Genomic DNA, 20,437 nt, shown 5'->3' on the forward strand with positions numbered 1-20,437 from the left:
AGTCCTCTGCTATATGGCAGCATTCCTCTTCAACACCCATGATTTCCCATGGGTGGGAAATCTTCTATAAAAATACTAAAGAAAAAATTTTTAGAAGTTATTATTGAAGATGTTGTGCCCAATGAGATGTGTCAGGGTGGGTTACATAGCTCCTGCATTTATTGCTCCTCCACCAGATGTTGCAGACAATCCTGAAGTCTTGCAGATTGCTTCTAGGACTATTTAGCTCTTCCCTATTGGAGACCAAAGTGCTTAGTTTACAACTGAAAATAGGTTAACAGTAACATCTGCTCAGTCTACTGAATACTCTTAAAATCTTCTTCCACAGGTTCTTAAACAAAATATGGGGGATAAAATGACAGAAAATAAGTATCTGTTTCTAATTTTTAAATCACATAACTTTGAATGCAGGCAAGAAAGTAGGAAACAGGAATATTCATGCCCCAGTATCAGTGACTTTGAAATGGAAATAGGCACTTTTTAATAAAAGTAAATTTTCCTTTAGCTAACAAGCATATAAGGTAAACTCCACCATGCAATGGTCAGGTGCTCTCTGATAAGATGCAATCAATCACACACACTGGAGTCATTACTGATACAGTCAAAGGCACCCAAGAACTTTATTTTATTCATTCATTTATTTTTTCAACAGAGAGTGAACATGCTCACTGTGAGAAGGAAACACTGAATTTTCAGAGGTGCTAGAACATAAGTAATTTATATATAGGCCAAATTCCAAATATCTTGCTTATAAAGAAACAATGATATAAAAAGTAAGTACTAGTACTATCAAAGTCTGAGGAAGATTTGATATATGACAGCTAAGGGACAATTGGCAGTATGATAAGTCTTTACCCCAGAGAATTATTACAGATTTGAAATAAAAGCAATTATTATAATTTCTCCCCTTATATGATACATTCATGAATATTAAAATTTTTAAAATGTATTTTATAAAATGGAGTATCTTCCATGCTTTATATTAGTAGGGTCTGAAACCACAAAATGTAAATAAAATAAAGACACATAATATTACAGTGATATCTAATATATTTGATTTTGTTATTTCAACATTATAACAATGCACAATTCATATCTCAGTCAGAGGAAATGTGTGTCAGAAGTCAGAAAGCCCCTGCTATGCATCCAATCAATTTTTAGACATGGTGTCCTAATAGATGCAATATTATAAAATACTGAAAAATTTTGCAGGGTCCTTTCTGCAATAGTCTATCTTCTTCCCCTTGCTCTTTCTATGTGTAGAGTGGTGTTTGCTGGCTGCAGCTAAAGGTCAAAGCACTGGTTCAGGCAGCTTTGGACAAAGGTAAAGGCAGCAGGGTACAAAGTCAGTTGTAGAAAGAAAATGAAGGGTATCTGGCATTTGTAGTAAAAGCACACGGCTGGTGGGTAGAATACTGGGGAGGTATAGTTTCTTTGACCAACACATTGTTTAACTTTGTTTGAATGTCCATGATTTCTTTATTAAATGTTTGAATGTCAATGGACTCCCTTGATTGGCCACAAGTCACACTACTTTCATTCTATCTGGCCCCTGACAGCATCTGTGACTGAAATCACAGCAGTAGGGAATGCTTTTTCTTCTTTAAAATGTGTACATCTACCCAAATTTCAAATAGGTAAGGTACCAAATTTACTGTAGATATATTATTATATAGCGACACAAAATTTGTATCAGTCAGGGTTGAATCAGGGAGCAGAACCGATAGATTATATAAATATATACTCACAAACATGCACATGCACACACAAACATGCACACAAATTTGATTTACTATAATTACACAAGCATGGGCCTGGCTAAGCCATCACGAAGTCTACAGGGTAGTCAAGACAGAAAGAATCATGGGCAAGGAAGAGTGACTGCAGGCCCAGCTGCTGGTTCAAGTCTCTAAAGTTTATGAAGGGCCTAGCCCCTCTTTAAAGGATATCAACCTGAATATGTTGGGCCCACTTGAGATAAACGCCATCCTGATTAACTCAGAATGAACCTATTTGGAAATTTAATTACTTCTGTATAATCCCTTCACAGCCACACTTACATTAGTATGTGATTGAATAACTGGAACATCTTTCCTTTGCATCAGGGTATAATCAGTGGTCTAAAAGACCACGTGTCTTTTTCTTTTGGTCTATTCAGTTTCTTCAGAGTGAAACTCTAATCACTTACCAGGGGTATAATTGTCTCTCTGTGTTCTGTGAGCTGAGTGGAGAAAGGGGATAAGAATAAACTAGTTTTTTCAGTTTTGTACCTCCCAGGCTAACCTCCTATATTTTTCCCTCCATAGTTTGGATGTCTAAATGGCAGGTGGACAATATGTCAGCAACACTGGAAATGACAATATCATTACCTATGCTAACTTTGGACCCACACAACTAGATGTCATGATATTTTTCAGGTAAAGAATTAGAATATTCTTTCTCTGCTACTTGTTAATAGAATGTTTTTAGGTGATTCTGATTTTGCTACATGTGCTATGGCATCACCCATCCCAAAGCCTCTTTAGAAGTGTGCCTTATTAAATGTCTTGTCCATTGGTATGCTCCTCCTTGGATATATATAAATCTAAAACTGGGCCTGGGACCACCAGATCAAGTAAAATTAAAGAAAAATTATGTGAAATAAGAAAGATGTACAATAGTATAATTGTATTCTTTCACATCCCCTCATACCAATCCCAGAAACTTTTGCAATATAATTCGTATCTATTTAATTTCATATTCAATGTCTTTACAAATTTATTTAACGTACTAAGACAATCCTTAAAATCTTTTTCATTACCTGATTTAAGTATCAAGTATCTAAACTACCAATTCTTTCTTTTTAAGATGTTATTTATTTATTTGAGAGAGAGAGCAGGAGCAGGGAGGAGGGGCAGAGGGAAAGGGAGAAGCAGACTCCCCACTGAGCAGGGAAGCCCAGTGTGGGGCTCAATCTCAGAACCCTAAGATCATGACCTGAACCGAAGGTAGATGCTTTACCAACTGAGCCACCCAAGCATGCCCTAAATCACCAATTCTAATTTCCAAAAAGATCAGTGTTCTGAGGATGACAATAAATATGTTATTTCCATAAAATATCATTTCTTTGACCATTTCTGTATAACAAAGTATGTATCATGATCAGAAGAAATATATCCAGGTGGGCTGGATAGGGAATTTGAGAATTTTGCTTCATACCTTTAATTGTGTTATCTGAAATTCTGTATGTTATAGAACAAGCAATGCCTAGAATAGAACAGAATAATACCTGTTAGCAGCCAATTGTAGTTCTGGAGACTGCTGCTAAAAATTCAAAATAACCCAATCACCTACTCTGTATTGCTCTTATCCTTGGGAAATTCAACTCAAGAAGATTTTCAATAAATTATTTTCTTGGTGACAGCAGGTGTAGCTTTTTGTTGTTGTTGGGTTTTTGTTTGTGTGCTTTGTTTTGTTTACTATTTCATTGAGTGGGAAAAGATTGTTTTGTCTCTTAGCCCAACGGGAAGCCAGGTAGGAATAACTACGCATTTGCCTCAGCATTCTACTTGCCTTTTAGTTGACAACTGAAATTTTTGGTGGGCTTCACATAACTCATTCTAATTCTTCAAAATTCTCAGTTTTCTATAATTAACCCATATAGGAGAGTTTTTATTTTGCAAATATCTAGGATCTACATGCCTAGCCACACAGCCATTGGCTAAAACCCAACAGTGATTATTCATACACTCTGCTGATAATGGAAACGACCATTCTTCCAATGATAGTTCAAATTCTCTCATTGTTCAGACTTGCCCTTGCCATCTTCCAACAAGGTTTTATTATCTGCAGGGCACATTGATGGTGACTTTTCTGGTGAAATGGTCTTCAAACAATAAACTCTCATAAGCAAACCAAGCAGCCTATATTGTCTCTAATAGCAGAGAGTGATAGGCGTGGTTCACACAGCAAAGGAAGCGGGGAAATACTCAGTGAGCTTCACCAGAGACTCCATGGGGAGTGAAGCAATCTACTTACATAGGTGGTGGACTTTCCCTGAACTCCCTTCCTCCCTATAATATGCTGTTGATTATCCCTTTCCACTTCATGAGTGAGTTATCCTCTACCTTCATTTCCTATCGACTGTCTCCTCAACAACACCCAAAATTTGTTCAGTAAAGTGAGCTCAGAACTACCTGAGACCCATTAGTTGTAGCAGTGAGCTCAGTCGATGCAAAGTAACACTTTAAGTAATTATAACTGACATATTATTTTTTGCAAATAATAAAGTACAGAAATTAAATGACCTATACAAAATCATTCAGTTAAGATGGCAGACCTCACATAGTGAAGAAAACCATCAATTAAATAAAAAAGCAACCTACTGAATGGGAGAAGATGTTTACAGAAGATATATCCAATAAGAGGCTAACATCCAAAATATATAAAGAAGTTATATAACTCAACACCAAAAAATAATAATATTAATAATCATCACATCCAATTAAAAAATGGGAAGAAGACATGAATGGACATTTCTCCAAAGAAGATATACAGATGGTCAATAGACACACGAAAAGATGCTCAACATTACTAATCATCAGGGAAATACAAATCAAGACCACCATGAGATATCACTTTATACCTGTCAGAATGGCTAAAATCAAAAACATAAGAAATAACAAGTATTGGTAAGGATATAGAGAAAAGAATCTTTGTGTTGGTGGGAATGCAAATTGGTGCAGCCACTGTGGCAAATGGTACAGAGGCTTTTCAAAAACTGAAAAATAGAATTACCATATGATCCAGTAATTCCACCACTGGGTATTTACCCAAAAAAAAAGGAAAACAGTAATTCAAGAAGATATATATACTCCTATGTTTACTGCAGCATTATTTACAATGGCTAATATATGGAAGCAACCCAAATGTCTATCTACAGATGAATGAATATAGAAGTTGTAGTACACACACACACACAAATAGTACTCAGCCATAAAAAAGAATGAAATCTTGCCATTTACAACAATATGAACGAGGCTAGAGGGTATAATGCTAAGTGAAATGTCAGAGAAAGACAAATGCCATATGATTTCACTCATATGTGGAATTCAAGAAACAAAACAAATGACCAAAGCAAAAAGAGACAAACAAAAAAATAGACTCTTAAATACAGAGAATGAACTGGTGTTACCAGAGTGGAAGTGGGTGGAGGGATGGGTGAAATAAGTGAGGAGGATTAAGAGTACATTTATCTTGATGAGGACTGAGAAATGTATATAGCTGTTAAAGAAAAAAAAAGGCAGACCTTGAGATCAAACTCAGGTCTCACTGTCTTTGATTTTTAGTTCATTAATCTGTATCATATATCTCCAAATGTTCTGTATTTTTGGTTATATTAAATGTATACCTGTAGGGTTTTTTAAAAAATGTTTTAGCTAGTTATTTTACTTATTTATTCATTCATCGAAATTGCAAAGGCAAATTTCAATGAAGACAATGAATGGCCATAATTCAGAATTACTGGATCCCAAAACAATGAAAATTTCTGTATTTTTCTTACCACATATAAGTTGGAGATTAGTGACTAACATGAATAAAATATCTATGTAACAGAAAATAAACTGATGTAGTATTGATGATGGTAATGATCTATGTATCATTAAATAAGTTAAATGCTAGAAACACCTGTGGCTTACCACAGTAGAAATATGCTCCTCAATTACACAAATGCAAAAGTAGTTGTTCCTGATCTGTGGCAAGAAGGAGAAAGGGCAGTGGATTTGACTGGAGACAAGCATTCAGAAACGACGCTGAAAGAGTCTTTGACTTCTGCAACATGTGGCTTTCAAGGTTGTCCACTGCCATCCAGTCAGCAAAATCAAGAAGAGAAAAGTGGTGACATGATATCCAATCTTAATTGCCTTGTCTGGAAATAGACATTTCTTATGTTCACCTTTCATGGCTAGGAAATATTGATATGGGTCAGGCTGTCAATTTTGAACAATAACTAAATTTTGGAATGGGATCATGATTTGCTTTTGCATCAGTAGTTGTCCCTGCCACAGATAGAATGCCAACATTTTGGAATACTTCATATAAGAATTTTGTCATCTCCTTAGGCAAATGAATAACCTGTCACAAGAAGTGTTTAGAAAATGCTTATAACTGATGTGAACTTGTTTAGTTAGATACAAGTAAAAAGGAAAAAAAAAAAAATGTGGCAGGACTAGGGATTTAGCAAAACAGAAGTGGTATAAATTACTTAGTCCAAGCCTTAAAGCTAGCTTATGGAGTCATAAAAATACAACAGCAGCATTCATAAATTCCTTCTCATGGAACAAATGTAGCAATGGTACTCAAGAGAAGAGGTTTTACAGCCCTGAGAGGTGCTTGTTATTCTCCACATTGATCTCTAGTTGCTGCCTGACTTGAAGTGCACAATACAAAAGGTTGATGAAATTGCTAAAGCAATAGAGAAGCAAGGTGCTCAGTGCTTCCTGTGACATAATGAAGATGTATGTAGTTACATGAGAATTAAGATGGTCCCAGATCAATAATGTAAATCAAAGAATAAAAAAGACAAACTTCTATTTCTCTAACAAGGAGTGAAACTATAGATCACAACTAATTTGTACAGTTGTAATAAACAAGGTATGCTTAAGATCTCAAACTTCTTCTATTGCTTATTTGGATGAAATTAAACACATACATCATTCTAATAAATATCTCTCAGCAGATTGTGAACTTTGGAAATGGGAAAAGGAATTAAAGGCAATGTATTTTATATTTATGTTCTTCTATCTCAGGGTTCAATTATTTTCCTATAAAGAATTTATGTTTTCTATCTAACAGATGTTATCAGCCATTTAATAGATACTGCCAAGGTAATGCAAGAAATGGCCTTCAAAAAATACATTCAACAGCTATTAGTTATTGAATTGTATAAGTGACAGAACTAGTAGTTCATTTCAAAAATCAGAAAAGAATATAGGGATAAGACACAATTCTTTTGCTGTAGCAAAGCTATGATCAGCAGCCACTCACAAATAAAAGCAGTGAATAATTTTAAACAAAGAGTTGTTAGCATGCTGGAAGAAAATTCATTAAATGCATGGTAACCATGGTTTATCAAATATGCAACAGGGTCAGCCTATAAGGGAGGAAAAACCAACTTAGCAGACATTTTTTTTTTCTTTAATGTATTTCTCCTTTATGTCAACCTCACTTTCAATAATAGTAGAATAAAAGGATAAAACTAAGACTGTATTTAGAATTATTTCGTTACATATATATAATTTTAAATGATATATATGTGTGTATATGTTATATCATGCACCATATATGATTTATATGCCATATATATTATATACACATATATTTATATACATACAATTTTTCAAAAAGAGGAGATAAAGGTAAAGGCCACGACATGAAGAAATGAATGTACTTTGCTTAAAAAAATCATTTTTTAAGGAAAATGACCCTAAGAAATAAGAAATTTAAATATAAAGTGCTATTTTTAAACTATATCTTTATAATCATATATAAGATGTGTTTATATTTAGACTATTTAATTCACAAGTTTCTAAGTAAAAATTACATTCCATAGTACATATCCTCTATAATTTGTGGGAGGCTGGCTCAACTGTTTTGTCCAATTTATGAACAGGCCCTGATGCTCCAAAACATGTCTTTCCCCCACCAGTGATATAATTCAGTCTTCCATAGATTTCCAAGTAGGAACCTCATTCTTCTTCTCCAACACATAAAAATTGACATCTGTGGATTTATTGCTTCAATTGTCCCAGAAATTGTTTATAGGTTTTAATTATATAAAGACAAGAAAGTTTTAATGATGTAGGAGTAATCCAATTTAGAGTCATTGCCCTACACCATGGAGATATAATCCCCATTTCCCACTTAATACTGTAAAACACATCTACATGCAAGTCCCAGATTGGCTACCTGATGTAAAAGGCAGCTCTGTAGAGAAAGTTGATGTCCTCACTTCTAAAATCCTTGCTTGTAACAACTCAGAGGAATATAGACAGGGTGTGATATTTATCTAAGAAAATAATATTAAGGGGGCACCTGTGTGGCTCAGTCATTTAAGCGTCCAACTCTTGCTTGATTTGGGCTTAAGTCATGATCTCAAGATCATGAGTTCGAGCCCCCTGTCCAGGTCCACACTCAGCCAGGAGTCTGCTTGAGATTCTCTCTCTCCTCTTCACCTTCTCACACTCTCTCTCCCTCTCTAAAAATAAATAAGTAAATCTAGGGGGTGCCTGGGTGGCTCAGTCATTAAGCATCTGCCTTCGGCTCAGGTCATGATTCCAGGGTCCTGGCATTGAGTCCCTGCATCGGGCTCCCTGCTCCGTGGGAAACCTGCTTCTCACTCTCCCACTCCCCTGCTTGTGTTCCCTCTCTCGCTATGTCTCTCTCTGTCAAATAAATAAAATCTTAAAAGATAAAAAATAAAAATAAATAAATCTTTAAAAAAAAGGAAAGAATTTTAAGATCCAAAGTTTCCCAGCTAAGATTCTAAGCAAATATTCACTTTATGTTGTTGTAATATTAGTACATCTACAAACAAAAATTCCTAGTTGTCTACATACAGAACTTTCTAATGATGACAAAGATTCATAGTCAACTCTTTTATGGTTATTAGAAAGGCCTTATAAAGTCATACCACATTAGGTGAATCTGCCACAGAAAATGTTTTTCATAAGTGGACTTACCACTCAGGTGGTACCGAAAGTTTTCATAACTACTTCTTGGAGGCGGTGTGTAAATACGACATCCTGAAAAAAATAAGTTATAAAAATTAACATATTTATATGGAAGTTATGAGTTCAACTGGATTTTATACAAGGTATGAGTATGAATTAGATTATTTCTAATGGATTTTTGAGCTCATGGAAATAAAAAGAAATTGAGTAGCTTTATTTGTTTCCTATTGCTGCTTTACCAAACTACCTTAAACTTTTAGTTTAAAATACAACCTTATTATATTTCTGGATGTCAAAAGCCCCGACTCAATCTCACTAGGCTAAAGTTTACATGTCAGCAAGGCTGTTTCTTTTTGAAGACTAGGGGATAACCCATTTTCTTGCCTTTGCCAGCATTTAGAAGCCACCTGCATTTCTTGACTTATGGCCTCTTCTATCTTCAAAGACAGAAGCATATTGTTGTTATGTCTCCTTCACTGACTCTGCTTCCACTTTCACTATTTTCTGATTCCAATCCTCGTGCCTTTCTAAGGATATTTTTGATTGCATTGGCCCCACAGTATAATCCAAGATAATTTCTACATCTCAAGATTCTAAACCACATTTGCAAAGTCCCTTTTGCCATGTGTAAATAACATTCAAAGGTTCTGGGCACTTGAGCGTGGACTTTTTTGGAGGGATGAGCATTATATAGCCTATCACAATATGTTTGAGGTAATCTGTACAAATGGCTTAGAAAACGTGAGGTTAAATAACAGTGGCTATCATGCTGTCAATTCTTCTGTCAAAAATTTCCATTGTTCTCAAAGTCCAGTGTCTCCGAAAAATAGAAACTAGAGAACTCATGAAGTCTTTTTAATTTCTCCATATAGATGAATAATTTACACAGCACATATTCTCCTCATGTATATTCTGTTAATAGTTTTATCACACAAGATTTTCAGTAAAACTCACAATTTTCTAATTTTTTAAAGATCTTTTTCTGATTAAAGAAGTGATGTTATCTTTTAGAAAATTGGAAAAAATAAAGGTGGAGACATACAAAACAAAGTTTAAATTCAGGAATCACACTGCTCAAAAAAATACTGATAATATTTTGGTAAAGTTCCTAATAGTCCATCCCACTGTTCCTGTCTATAAAAATTTTGCCTCAAAAAAGTAAATATAAGATGTTCAGAATAGGGTTCAAATTGGTGATATAGGAAGACCCTGAACTCACTTCCCCCCATAGACACACCAAATCTTTATCTCCACATAGAGCGATTCTTCCTGAACAACTAAGGGCTGATTGAACAGCTTCTGCACAACAAAAACTAGAGGGATCACAGAGAGAATGGTAAGAGGTGGATACACAGTAGCCACAGGGACCCCTCACCCAATGCTGTGAACTGCAATGGGGAGGGTAGTACTGAGGAATCAGGAACAGATTTGTCCACTCTGAGGCACAGGAAAAAAGCCATGGTTTAAAAGGCAAATACAATTTAAAGGAACCAGTCCATCATGAGTGTCTGCTAGTGGGGGACTTGTGGAACACTCTATGGGGTCAGAGGGGCTGGTGAATGCCACTGTTTATATATCCAGTATAAAACTAGAAACCAATGCAAGGGGAAAAAAAACCTGGGAAAAACACAAACACATGGAGGGTAACAATATGCTTCTAAACAACCAATAGGTCAATGAAGCAATCAAAGAGGAAATTAAAAAATACATGGATACAAATGAAAATGAAAACATAATGATCTAAAATCTTTGCAATGCAGCAAAAGCAGTGCTAACAGGGAAGTTTTAGAGATACAGGTCTACTTCAAGAAAGAAGAAAAATATCAAATAAGCTAACCTTACACTTAAAGTAATAAAAAGAAAAACAAGCAAAACCCAAAGTTAGTAGAAGGAAAAAAAAATAATAAAGATCAGAGTTGAAATAAATGAAATAGGACAAAAAAAATAGAAAAGATCAATGAAACCAAGAACTGGCTCTTTGAAAAGAAAAAAAAATTAATAAACCTTTAGTCAGACTCATCAAAAAAAAAAAATGAGAGAGAGAGAGAGACTCAAATAAATACAGAAATAAAAAAGAAGTAGCAAATGACAATGCAGAAATACAAAGGATTATAAGAGACTACTACAAAAAAAATGCCAACAAATTGAACCATCTTAATTAATAAATTTCTAGAAATATGACATTCATAAATTTCTAGAAACATAAAACCTTCTAAAACTAAACCAAGAAGAAGTAGAAAATTTGAAGAGACCAATTACTAGTAAGAAGACTGAATCAGTAATTTAAAAAACTTCCAATAAGATATATTTGATAAGGAGCTAATATCCAAAACATACAAAGAACTTACATAATTCAACACTAAAAAACAATAATATGATTTTTAAAAGAAATGGGAAAAGAACCCGAATAGACATTTTTCCAGGGAAGACATACAGATGGCCAACAGACACATAACTAGATGCTCATTTACTAATCATCAGAGAAATGCAAGTTAAAAGTACAACACCAGTCAGAATGGCTAGTATCAAAAAGAGAAAAAAAAGACAAAAAATAACAAGAGTAGATGGGAATGTGAAAAGAGAACACTTAGGAACTACTGGTAGAAATGTAAATTGGTACAACCACTGTAGAAAACAATATGGAGGGTCCTCAAAGAATTAAAAACATAAATAACATATGATCTAATAATTCCACTACTATGTATTTACCCAAAGAAAATGAAAAAAAAAAAAAAAACTAATTCAAAGATATATACATCCCTATGTTTATTGCAGCATTATTTATGGTAGCCAAAATATGGAAGCAACCTAAGTATCCATTGATAGATGAATGAATAAAGAAGACATGGTGTATATATACACAGTAGTATACTACTCAGCATAAAAAAAAAGAATGAGATCCTGCTATTTGCAATGGATGGATCTAGAAGGTATTATGCTAAGTAAAATAAGTCAGAGGAAAACAAATACCATGTAATTTCACTTATATGTGGAATGTAGGAACTAAAACAAACGACTCTGAAATATAGAGAACTGGTGGTTGTCAGGGGGAAAGTGTTTCGGGCAACTGGTGAGATAAGTAAAGGAGATTAAGATATACAAATTTCCAATTATAAAATAAATGAGTCAAGAAGAGAAAAAGTACAGCATAAGGAATATCAAAAACATTATAGGGGCGCCTGGGTGGCTCAGTCGGTTAGGCGACTGCCTTTGGCTCAGGTCACGATCCCAGAGTCCTGGGATCAAGTCCCGCTTCAGGCCCCCTGCTTGGCAGAGAGCCTGCTTCTCCTTTCCCTCTGTCTGTTGCTCTGCCTACTTGTGCTCTCTCTCTCTGTTAAATAAATAAATAAAAATCTTAAAAAAAAAAAAAAAAACATTATAATAACTTTGTATGGTGACTGATGGTAACTACACTTATTGAGGTGAGCATTATATAATATATAGAATTGTAGAATCATGTTGTATGCCTGCAACTAATATTAACATTGTATGTCAACTACACTTCAATAATAAATTTTTAAAAAGAAGTAAGTAAATATAATAGCTAATATGTATTCAGCACTTAAAATATAAAAGAGCCTGCACTATGGACCTCCATGAGCACATGCATATTATTATTATTTTATATAATTAATGAATGATGGTTCAGTAGTGTAATTTAATAATTTTTTGAGTCGCACGTTATTAATTTTGATACACTGGACTCTATTATGTTTCAAAAAATATATGCTAATTTCTAGTCATGTCAATGTATACAGATCCAGTCTTTAATTTTCCTTCCTGATTCACTCACCTATTAGGATTTTAGAGTAGAACCCAGTGAAATCCCAAAGGATGACTAGAAACTTCCTTTTGTGGTAATATGATTTTTATTTAAAACCTCATGCCACAGGTAGACAACTTGATGTATACTAGACCATTCTTGGAGCTCATTAAAAACCTGGTTGCCCAAGTCCTGTAGTTGGCCTACTGAATCAGGGTCTTCCTCTTTAGAATGGAAGAATATGTATTTTAAAAAGCTTCCCAGCTGAGTCAGATGCACTTCTTTGTGTATGAGCTCTGACTAAACATCAACATCCCAGAACTTTAGGTTGTGCCTACTATCTAATATTTCATAATTAGCAAACTCCCTATCTAGAACTTCCTTCTTATATGGAATATTTTTTTTTTTCCATTTCAGATTGTTCTACATTATGTAATTCTAGTAAAGCTGGAGTAGCTGAAACCTAAGTTTCCAGTAAATAAGTCAAAATAAATTTTCTTCCATACTGAAAAGATACAAAAATACTGCCTTGAAGGGACACATGCATCCCAACGTTTATAGCACCATTATCAAAAATAGCCAAATTATGGAAAGAGCCCAAATGTCCATCAACTGATGAATGATAAAGGGATAAAGAAGATGTGGTGTGTGTGTGTGTGTTTGTATAAAACAGAGTATTACTGAGCCATCAAAAAGAATGAAATCCTCAATAACATGGTTGGAGATAGAGAGTATGATGCTAAGTGAAATAAGTCAGCTAGAGAAAGAGAAATACCATATTATTTCACTCATGTGAAGTTTAAGAAACAAAGCAGATGAACATGGGGGAAGAAAGAGAGAGGCAAGTCAGAAAACAGATTCCTAACTATAAAGAACAAACTGGGGGTTGCTGGAGGGGAGGTGGGTGAGGGAATAGGCTAAATGGGTGATGGACATTAAGGAGGGTGCTTGTTGTGATGAGCACTGTGCGTTTTATGTACATGATGAATCACTGACTTCTACACCTGAAACTAATATTACACTGTATGTTAACTAACTGGAATTTAAATAAACACTTGAAAAAAAATAATTTTATTCCAAATAGATGTTCCATAAACACAGCACAATTTATTGTGAAGATTATCCTTTGACTCGTTAAATTGCAGTGAAATCCTTTCATTAATCAGGTTATATATATAGGTTGGTCTAATTCTGGATTCTATATTCTGTTCCATAGATCAATTTATCTGTTCTTGAATCAATTACCACACCATCAATTTCTAAACCGGTGATTTCAGGTAATGTAAGTTCTGAAGCTTTTCTACTTCAAGATTGCCTTGTCTATTCTTGGTCATTTGCATTTCTATGTACATATTAGAATCAGCTTTTAAATATTCACAGAAGTGTCTTCTGAGATCTTGTTAATAATTGCATTAAACCTATTGAACAATTTGGGGGGAATTAGTATTTAAAAATCTTGCCAATCAATATAGTTTACTCTTCCATTTATTTGTCTCATTCAGTGTCTATCAATGCTTTCAGAAGTCTAGCGCTTCTTTTGTCAGTCATCCCTAAATAATTTATTTGGGCAATATTGTAAATGGGATTTTTTTCCAGTTGTTTTTTGTTAATATATAGAAATATATTTGATAGGGGCACCTGGGTGGCTCAGTCGTTAGGCGTCTGCCTTTGGCTAGGGTCATGATCCCAGAGTCCTGGGATCGAGCCCCGCATCGGGCTCCCTGCTCCATGGGAAGCCTGCTTCTCTCTTTCCCACCCCCCCTGCTTGTGTTCCTGCTCTTGCTATCTCTCTCTCTGTCAAATAAATAAATAAAATATTTAAAAATATATCTATATTTGATAACCTTGTACCCCACAGTCTTGATAAATTTGTTTATTAATTCTAATAGCTTATTTGAGATAATGTTGAATTTTCCAAATACTTCTTCCTTTTCAATATTTACATTTTGTTTTTTATTTTATATATATACTTTTTAAACTGTTAATGTGATGACTTCATTGATTTTTTTAAAGGCTTTATTTATTCATTTGAGAGAGAGAGAGAGCATGAGCAGGGGAGAGAGGCAGAGGCAGAGGGAGAAGCAGACTCCCCACTGACCTGGGAGCCCAACGTGGGGCTCGATCCCAGGATCCTGGATTCAGGACCTCAGCTGAAGCTCAGATGCTTAACCATCTGAGCCACCCAGGCATCCCTGATTTTTCAATAGCAAATCAACTTTATATTCATGAAATAACACTTTCTTGGTTATTATCTGTAAATGTTTTTATATACCACTTTGAATTAGGAAAAAAGATTGCAAATATTTTTCTTAGGTTTTTGTGCATGTGTTTAAGGAGAAATTGGCTTATAATTTCCTTTTTCATCAAATTGGTTGTCAAGATTATTGTAGAATCAGAAAATGATTTGGGGAATTTTCCAATTTTATTATTTGGAAGAATTTTTTTAAGATTAGTGTAAATCCTTTCTTAAATGTTTGAAAGAATTTCTTGTGAAACATGACCTTAAAAATAGATGTATGTGTACGCATGCATGTACAAGTAGGTTCTTAATTACAGATCCAATTTATGTGATAGGACAATTCAGATTATCTATTTATTCTAATGCCAATTCTGATGAGCTATGTATTTTAGGGATTTGTTCATTATTTCAAAATATTAAGTTTAATGGTATACATTAGTCATAATAAACTTTTATATGTAGGATCTGGGTTGATGTTCTGTTTTTTATTCTGATATTGATAATTTATGTGATCTCTGTTTCTTGATAAGATTTGCTAGGGGTTTGCCAACTTAAAATTTTCATAGAATAAAAAAATTTTTCATAGAATCAAATTCTAAATCTATTTTGTTTTACGTCTATCTCATTGCCTTTGTGTGTTACTTCTATCTACTGTGTCCTATTTCTTTGGGCTTAATTTGCTTTTTCTCTCACAAACATATTTAAATGAAAGATTGGTAAGAAAATATACATTTAGAGCTCAAAATTATATTTTAAAATTCCATTATGTGCTTTATAGACACACTACATGATTCACATACCCCCTATTTTATTATTTTAAACTCACTGATTATTCTGAATTCTGAATCAACTTTTGGTCTCCTTATTATCTACTCTGCATTTTTCCCCTTTTGTTTGACAGTCATTTGCCCCTGCTTTTATCATGCTTCATAAATTTTGAACAGATGCTAAATGTTGCATATTAAAAACTGTAGAGATTCTGGTTAATGTTATTTTTGACAAATAGAGGCCAGCAGATTATTTTTACTATGTCTAGGCTGGATTTGAGGCTTGGTTAAGGCCAGTCTATTTAATTTTTACATTTGTGTTATAGCCACCTTAGTTATCTATTACTAGTACTGTTATCCATCTTTTATCCATATATCCATTTATTATCTATTACTATTTAATATTAGTTCAAAAAGCACTGGTTTAAACAACATGTATTATCTTACAGCTCTTATAGGCCAAATATCTGAGAATGGCTTAGGGGTCCTTCTGCTTCAGAGGGTCTCACAGGCTAAAACCAAGATGTCAGCAGGGTAGCAGTCTTTCTAAGGTTTAAATGGTGAAGGATCCACTTCCATGCTTACTCATGTGATTGTTGGCAGAATTCAGGTCCTTGTTAGCTCATGTGTGAAGTCTCAGTTCTTCACTGGTTATTCACTGGAGGCCATGCTCAGTTCCTTGCCACATGGACCTGTCCATAGAGTAGCACATACATAGTATAAATAAAATACTGTATATTATATCATCACAGAGTGCAAACTTTTCTCTTGGGGAGTGACTGCCATGCATATGTTGTGGCCTTTCTGCTGTCTCAGCTGAGAGTCTGAGGTATTTTCTGAAGTACTTTCACCATGATGGGGCTTGAAATCCATTCTCTCTCTTCTGTATCACACTGCTGTTGAAATTTCTGCTCAATTCTTCAGCTTCCCAGTTACCATTGCATGCTTTGTTTCTTGGAATCATGTCATGTGCATGTGCTGAAAATTTCTTCTCCCTGGATTTTTGTCCCTCATGTCCTAGCTTCTTGGGCAGCCCTAAGCATTCTGCGCTATTCTTTTTTGACTCTACAGTTCTTGATTGGGCACAATTTCCCTGAACCACAATAATAATGCCCTCTGGAAAAAATCTGAATTTGTGCTAATCTTATAGTCTTCCTTCTTTCAGGGATCATGGTCCCTCGAGACTTCTTGCCTGCTTGGGTTGCTGCCTTAATCCCTTATAAGAATTGTTTTATATATTTGTCCAGTAATTTTTCCCCCACTGGGTTTATCAAATACAGAATATGCTATTAAAACGATATATCACAATTTCTCCCAACTATGTTTATAAGTAATGTAATATTTTTAAAGTAAAAAACCTTGGGAAGCCATCTGGCCCTGAGCTTTTGTTTGTTGGGAGATTTTTGACTACCGCTTCAATGGTTATAGGTCTATTCTTCTGAAACTGTTCCAAAAAATAGAAATGGAAGGAAAACTTCCAAACTCATTTTATGAGGCCACCATTACCTTAATCCCAACACCAGACAAAGACCCCATCAAAAAGAATTACAGAGCAACATCCTTGATGAACATGGATGCAAAAATTCTCACCAAAATACTAGCCAATAGGATCCAACAGTACATTAAAAGGATTATTCACCACAACCAAGTTGAATTTATCCCTGGGCTGCAAGGTTGGTTCAACATCCCCAACTCAATCAATGTGATACAATACATTAATAAAAGAAAGAACAAGAACCACAGGATCCTCTCAATAGATGCAGAAAAAGCATTCGACAAAGTACAGCACCCTTTCTTAATCAAAACTCTTCAGAGTATAGGTAAAGAGGGTACATACCTCCATATCATAAAAGCCATCTATGAAAAACCCACAGCAAATATCATTCTCAATGGGGTAAAACTGAGAGCTTTCCCCCTAAGGTCAGGAATGTGGCAGGGATGTCTACTATCACCACTGTTATTCAACATAGTACTAGAAGTCCTAGCCACAGCAATCAGACAACAAAAAGAAATAAAAGGCATCCAAATCGGCAAAGAAGATGTCAAACTCTCACTCTTTGCAGATGATATGATACTTTATGTGGAAAACCCAAAAGACTCCACCCCAAAACTGCTAGAACTCATACAGGAATTCAGCAAAGTGGCAGGATATAAAATCAATGCATGGAAATCAGTGGCATTCCTATACACCAACAAGACAGAAGAAAGAGAAATTAAGGAGTCGATCCCATTTACAATTGCACCCAAAACCATAAGATACCTAGGAATAAATCCAACCAAAGAGGCAAAGAATCTGTGCTCAGAAAACTATAAAATACTCATGAAAAAAATTGAGGAAGACACAAAGAAATGGAAAAACATTCCATGCTCATGTTTTGGAAGAACAAATATTGTGAAGATGTCAATGCTACCTAGAGCAATCTACATATTCAATGTAATCCCCATCAAAATACCATCCACTTTATCAAAAAAAATGGAACAAATAATCCTAAAATTTGTATGGAACCAGAAAAGACCTCAAATAGCCAGAGGAATGTTGAAAAAGAAAAGCAAAGCTGGTGCCATCACAATTCCAGACTTCCAACTCTATTACAAAGCTGTCATCATCAAGACAGTATGGTACTGGCACAAAAAAAGACACATAGATCAATGGAACAGAATGGAGAGCCCAGAAATGGACCCTCAACACTATGGTCAACTAATCCTCGACAAAGCAGGAAAGAATGTCCAATGGAAAAAAGACAGTCTCTTCAACAAATGGTGTTGGGAAAATTGGACAGCCACATGCAGAAGAATGAAACTGGACTATTTCCTTACACCACACACAAAAATAGACTCCAAATGGTTGAAAGACCTCAATGTGAGACAGAAGTCCATCAAAATCCTTGAGAAGAACACAGGCAGCAACCTCTTCAACCTCTGCTGCAGCAACTTCTTCCTAGAAACATCACCAAAGGTAAGGGAAGCAAGGGCAAAAATGAACTATTGGAACTTCATCAAGATAAAAAGCTTTTGCACAGCAAAGGAAACAGTCAACAAACCCAAAAGACAACTGACAGAATGGGAGAAGATATTTGCAAATGACATATCAGATAAAGGGCTAGTATCCAAAATCTATAAAGAACTTATCAAACTCAGCACCCAAAGAACAAATGATCCAATCAAGAAATGGGCAGAAGACATGAACAGATATTTTTCCAAAGAAGACATCCGAGTGGCCAACAGACACATGAAAAAGTGCTCAACATCACTTGGCATCAGGGAAATCCTAGTCAAAACCTCAATGAGATACCACCTCACACCAGTCAGAATGGCTAAAATTAACAAGTCAGGAAATGACAGATGTTGGCAGGGATGTGGAGAAAGGGGAACCCTCCTACACTGTTGATGGGAATGCAAGCTGGTGCAGCGACTCTGGAAAACAGTATGGAGGTTCCTCAAAAAGTTGAAAATAGAGCTGCCCTATGACCCAGCAATTGCACTACTGGGTATTTAGCCCAAAGATACAAATGTAGTGATCTGAAGGTGTACGTGCACCCCGATGTTTATAGCAGCAATGTCCACAATAGCCAACTATGGAAAGAGCGAAGATGTCCATTGACAGATGAATGGATAAAGAAGAGGTGGTATAGGGCGCCTGGGTGGCTCAGATGGTTAAGCGTCTGCCTTCGGCTCAGGTCATGATCCCAGGGTCCTGGGATCGAGTCCCGCATCAGGCTCCCTACTCCTTGGGAGCCTGCTTCTCCCTCTGCTTCTCTTTCTCTCTCTCTCTCTCTCTCTGTCTCTCATGAATAAATAAATAAAATCTTTAAAAAAAAAAAAAAGAAGAGGTGGTATATATATACAATGGAATATTATGCAGCCATCAAAAGGAATGAAATCTTGCCATTTGCAACGACATGGATGGAACTGGAGGGTATTATGCTGGGTGAAATAAGTCAATCAGAGAAAGACATGTATCATATGATCTCACTGATATGAGGAATTCTTAATCTCAGGAAACAAACTGAGGGTTGCTGGAGTGGTGGGGGTGGGAGGGATGGGGTGGCTGGGTGATAGACATTGGGGAGGGTATGTGTTATGGTGAGCACTGTGAATTGTGTAAGACTGTTGAATCACAGACCTGTACCTCTGAAACAAATAATACATTATATGTTAAACAAAAAAAGAAGATAGTAGGAAGGGAGAAATGAAGGGGGGGAAATAGGTGGGGGAGACGAACCATGAGAGACTATGGACTCTGAGAAACAAACTGAGGGTTCTAGAGGGAGGGTGGTGGGGGGATGGGTTAGCCTGGTGATGGGTATTAAAGAGGGCATGTACTGAATGGAATACTGGGTGTTATACTCAAGTAATAAATCATGGAACACTACATCAAAAACTAATGACGTACTATATGGTGATTAACATAACATAATAAAAAAACAACTTTATATTTTGCTATATTTAATGGTACTTTTTCTACTTTGTGAACAAGGGGTCCCACTTTATCATTTTGTACTGAGCCCCATAAATTATATTCCTGATTCCTAAATAATAAAATTTAATATCTGAATTACAGTATTCACAAAAAATTAGTTTAAATGGTACTTTTCAATGAAACATTTTCCCTAGTATAGCAGAGACTTGGTACCTCTTCTCTAAACCCAGTCTCTCTTGTTTGTGAGCAAAAGATAACATTTCATAGACTCCCTGCCCTTTAAGTGAGACTGTGTCACTAAATTCTAGTCAATGGAATGTGTGTGAGTCTGTAGTGCCCCAGTTCCAGGCCTAGCCCATAAAAACCTGCACTCTGACTCTTCATGCTCTTTATCCTTGGTGTATTGAAAAGCATAGAGAACCTGGAAGCCAGTTGTGTAAAATGTACAGTACAAGAGAAAACAATCACTCTCTTTCTTGATCATCACTTGGAAGGAAGCTCCCTGCTGGTCAGGAACAATGTATTGGACTAACATAA

At 35.4% G+C, this 20,437-nt stretch overlaps 1 long non-coding RNA gene across 1 annotated transcript in view; it reads right to left on the bottom strand.

Moving 5' to 3' along the window:
* The window catches only part of LOC118027118, a 278,436-nt gene that overhangs the window by 28,666 nt on the left and 229,333 nt on the right, over window positions 1-20,437 (bottom strand). The window contains exons 2-3 of the long non-coding RNA XR_004683755.1: window positions 16,066-16,172; window positions 8,721-8,783 (exon numbers count right to left, since the gene is read on the bottom strand). This is a non-coding gene — a long non-coding RNA (uncharacterized LOC118027118). The remainder of the gene's footprint in view (window positions 1-8,720; window positions 8,784-16,065; window positions 16,173-20,437) is intronic.

The sequence above is a fragment of the Mirounga leonina genome, unplaced genomic scaffold (genome assembly GCF_011800145.1).
Source record: "Mirounga leonina isolate KUSES-001 unplaced genomic scaffold, KU_Mleo_1.0 Mir_357, whole genome shotgun sequence".
NCBI classification, from domain to species: Eukaryota; Metazoa; Chordata; class Mammalia; order Carnivora; family Phocidae; genus Mirounga; species Mirounga leonina.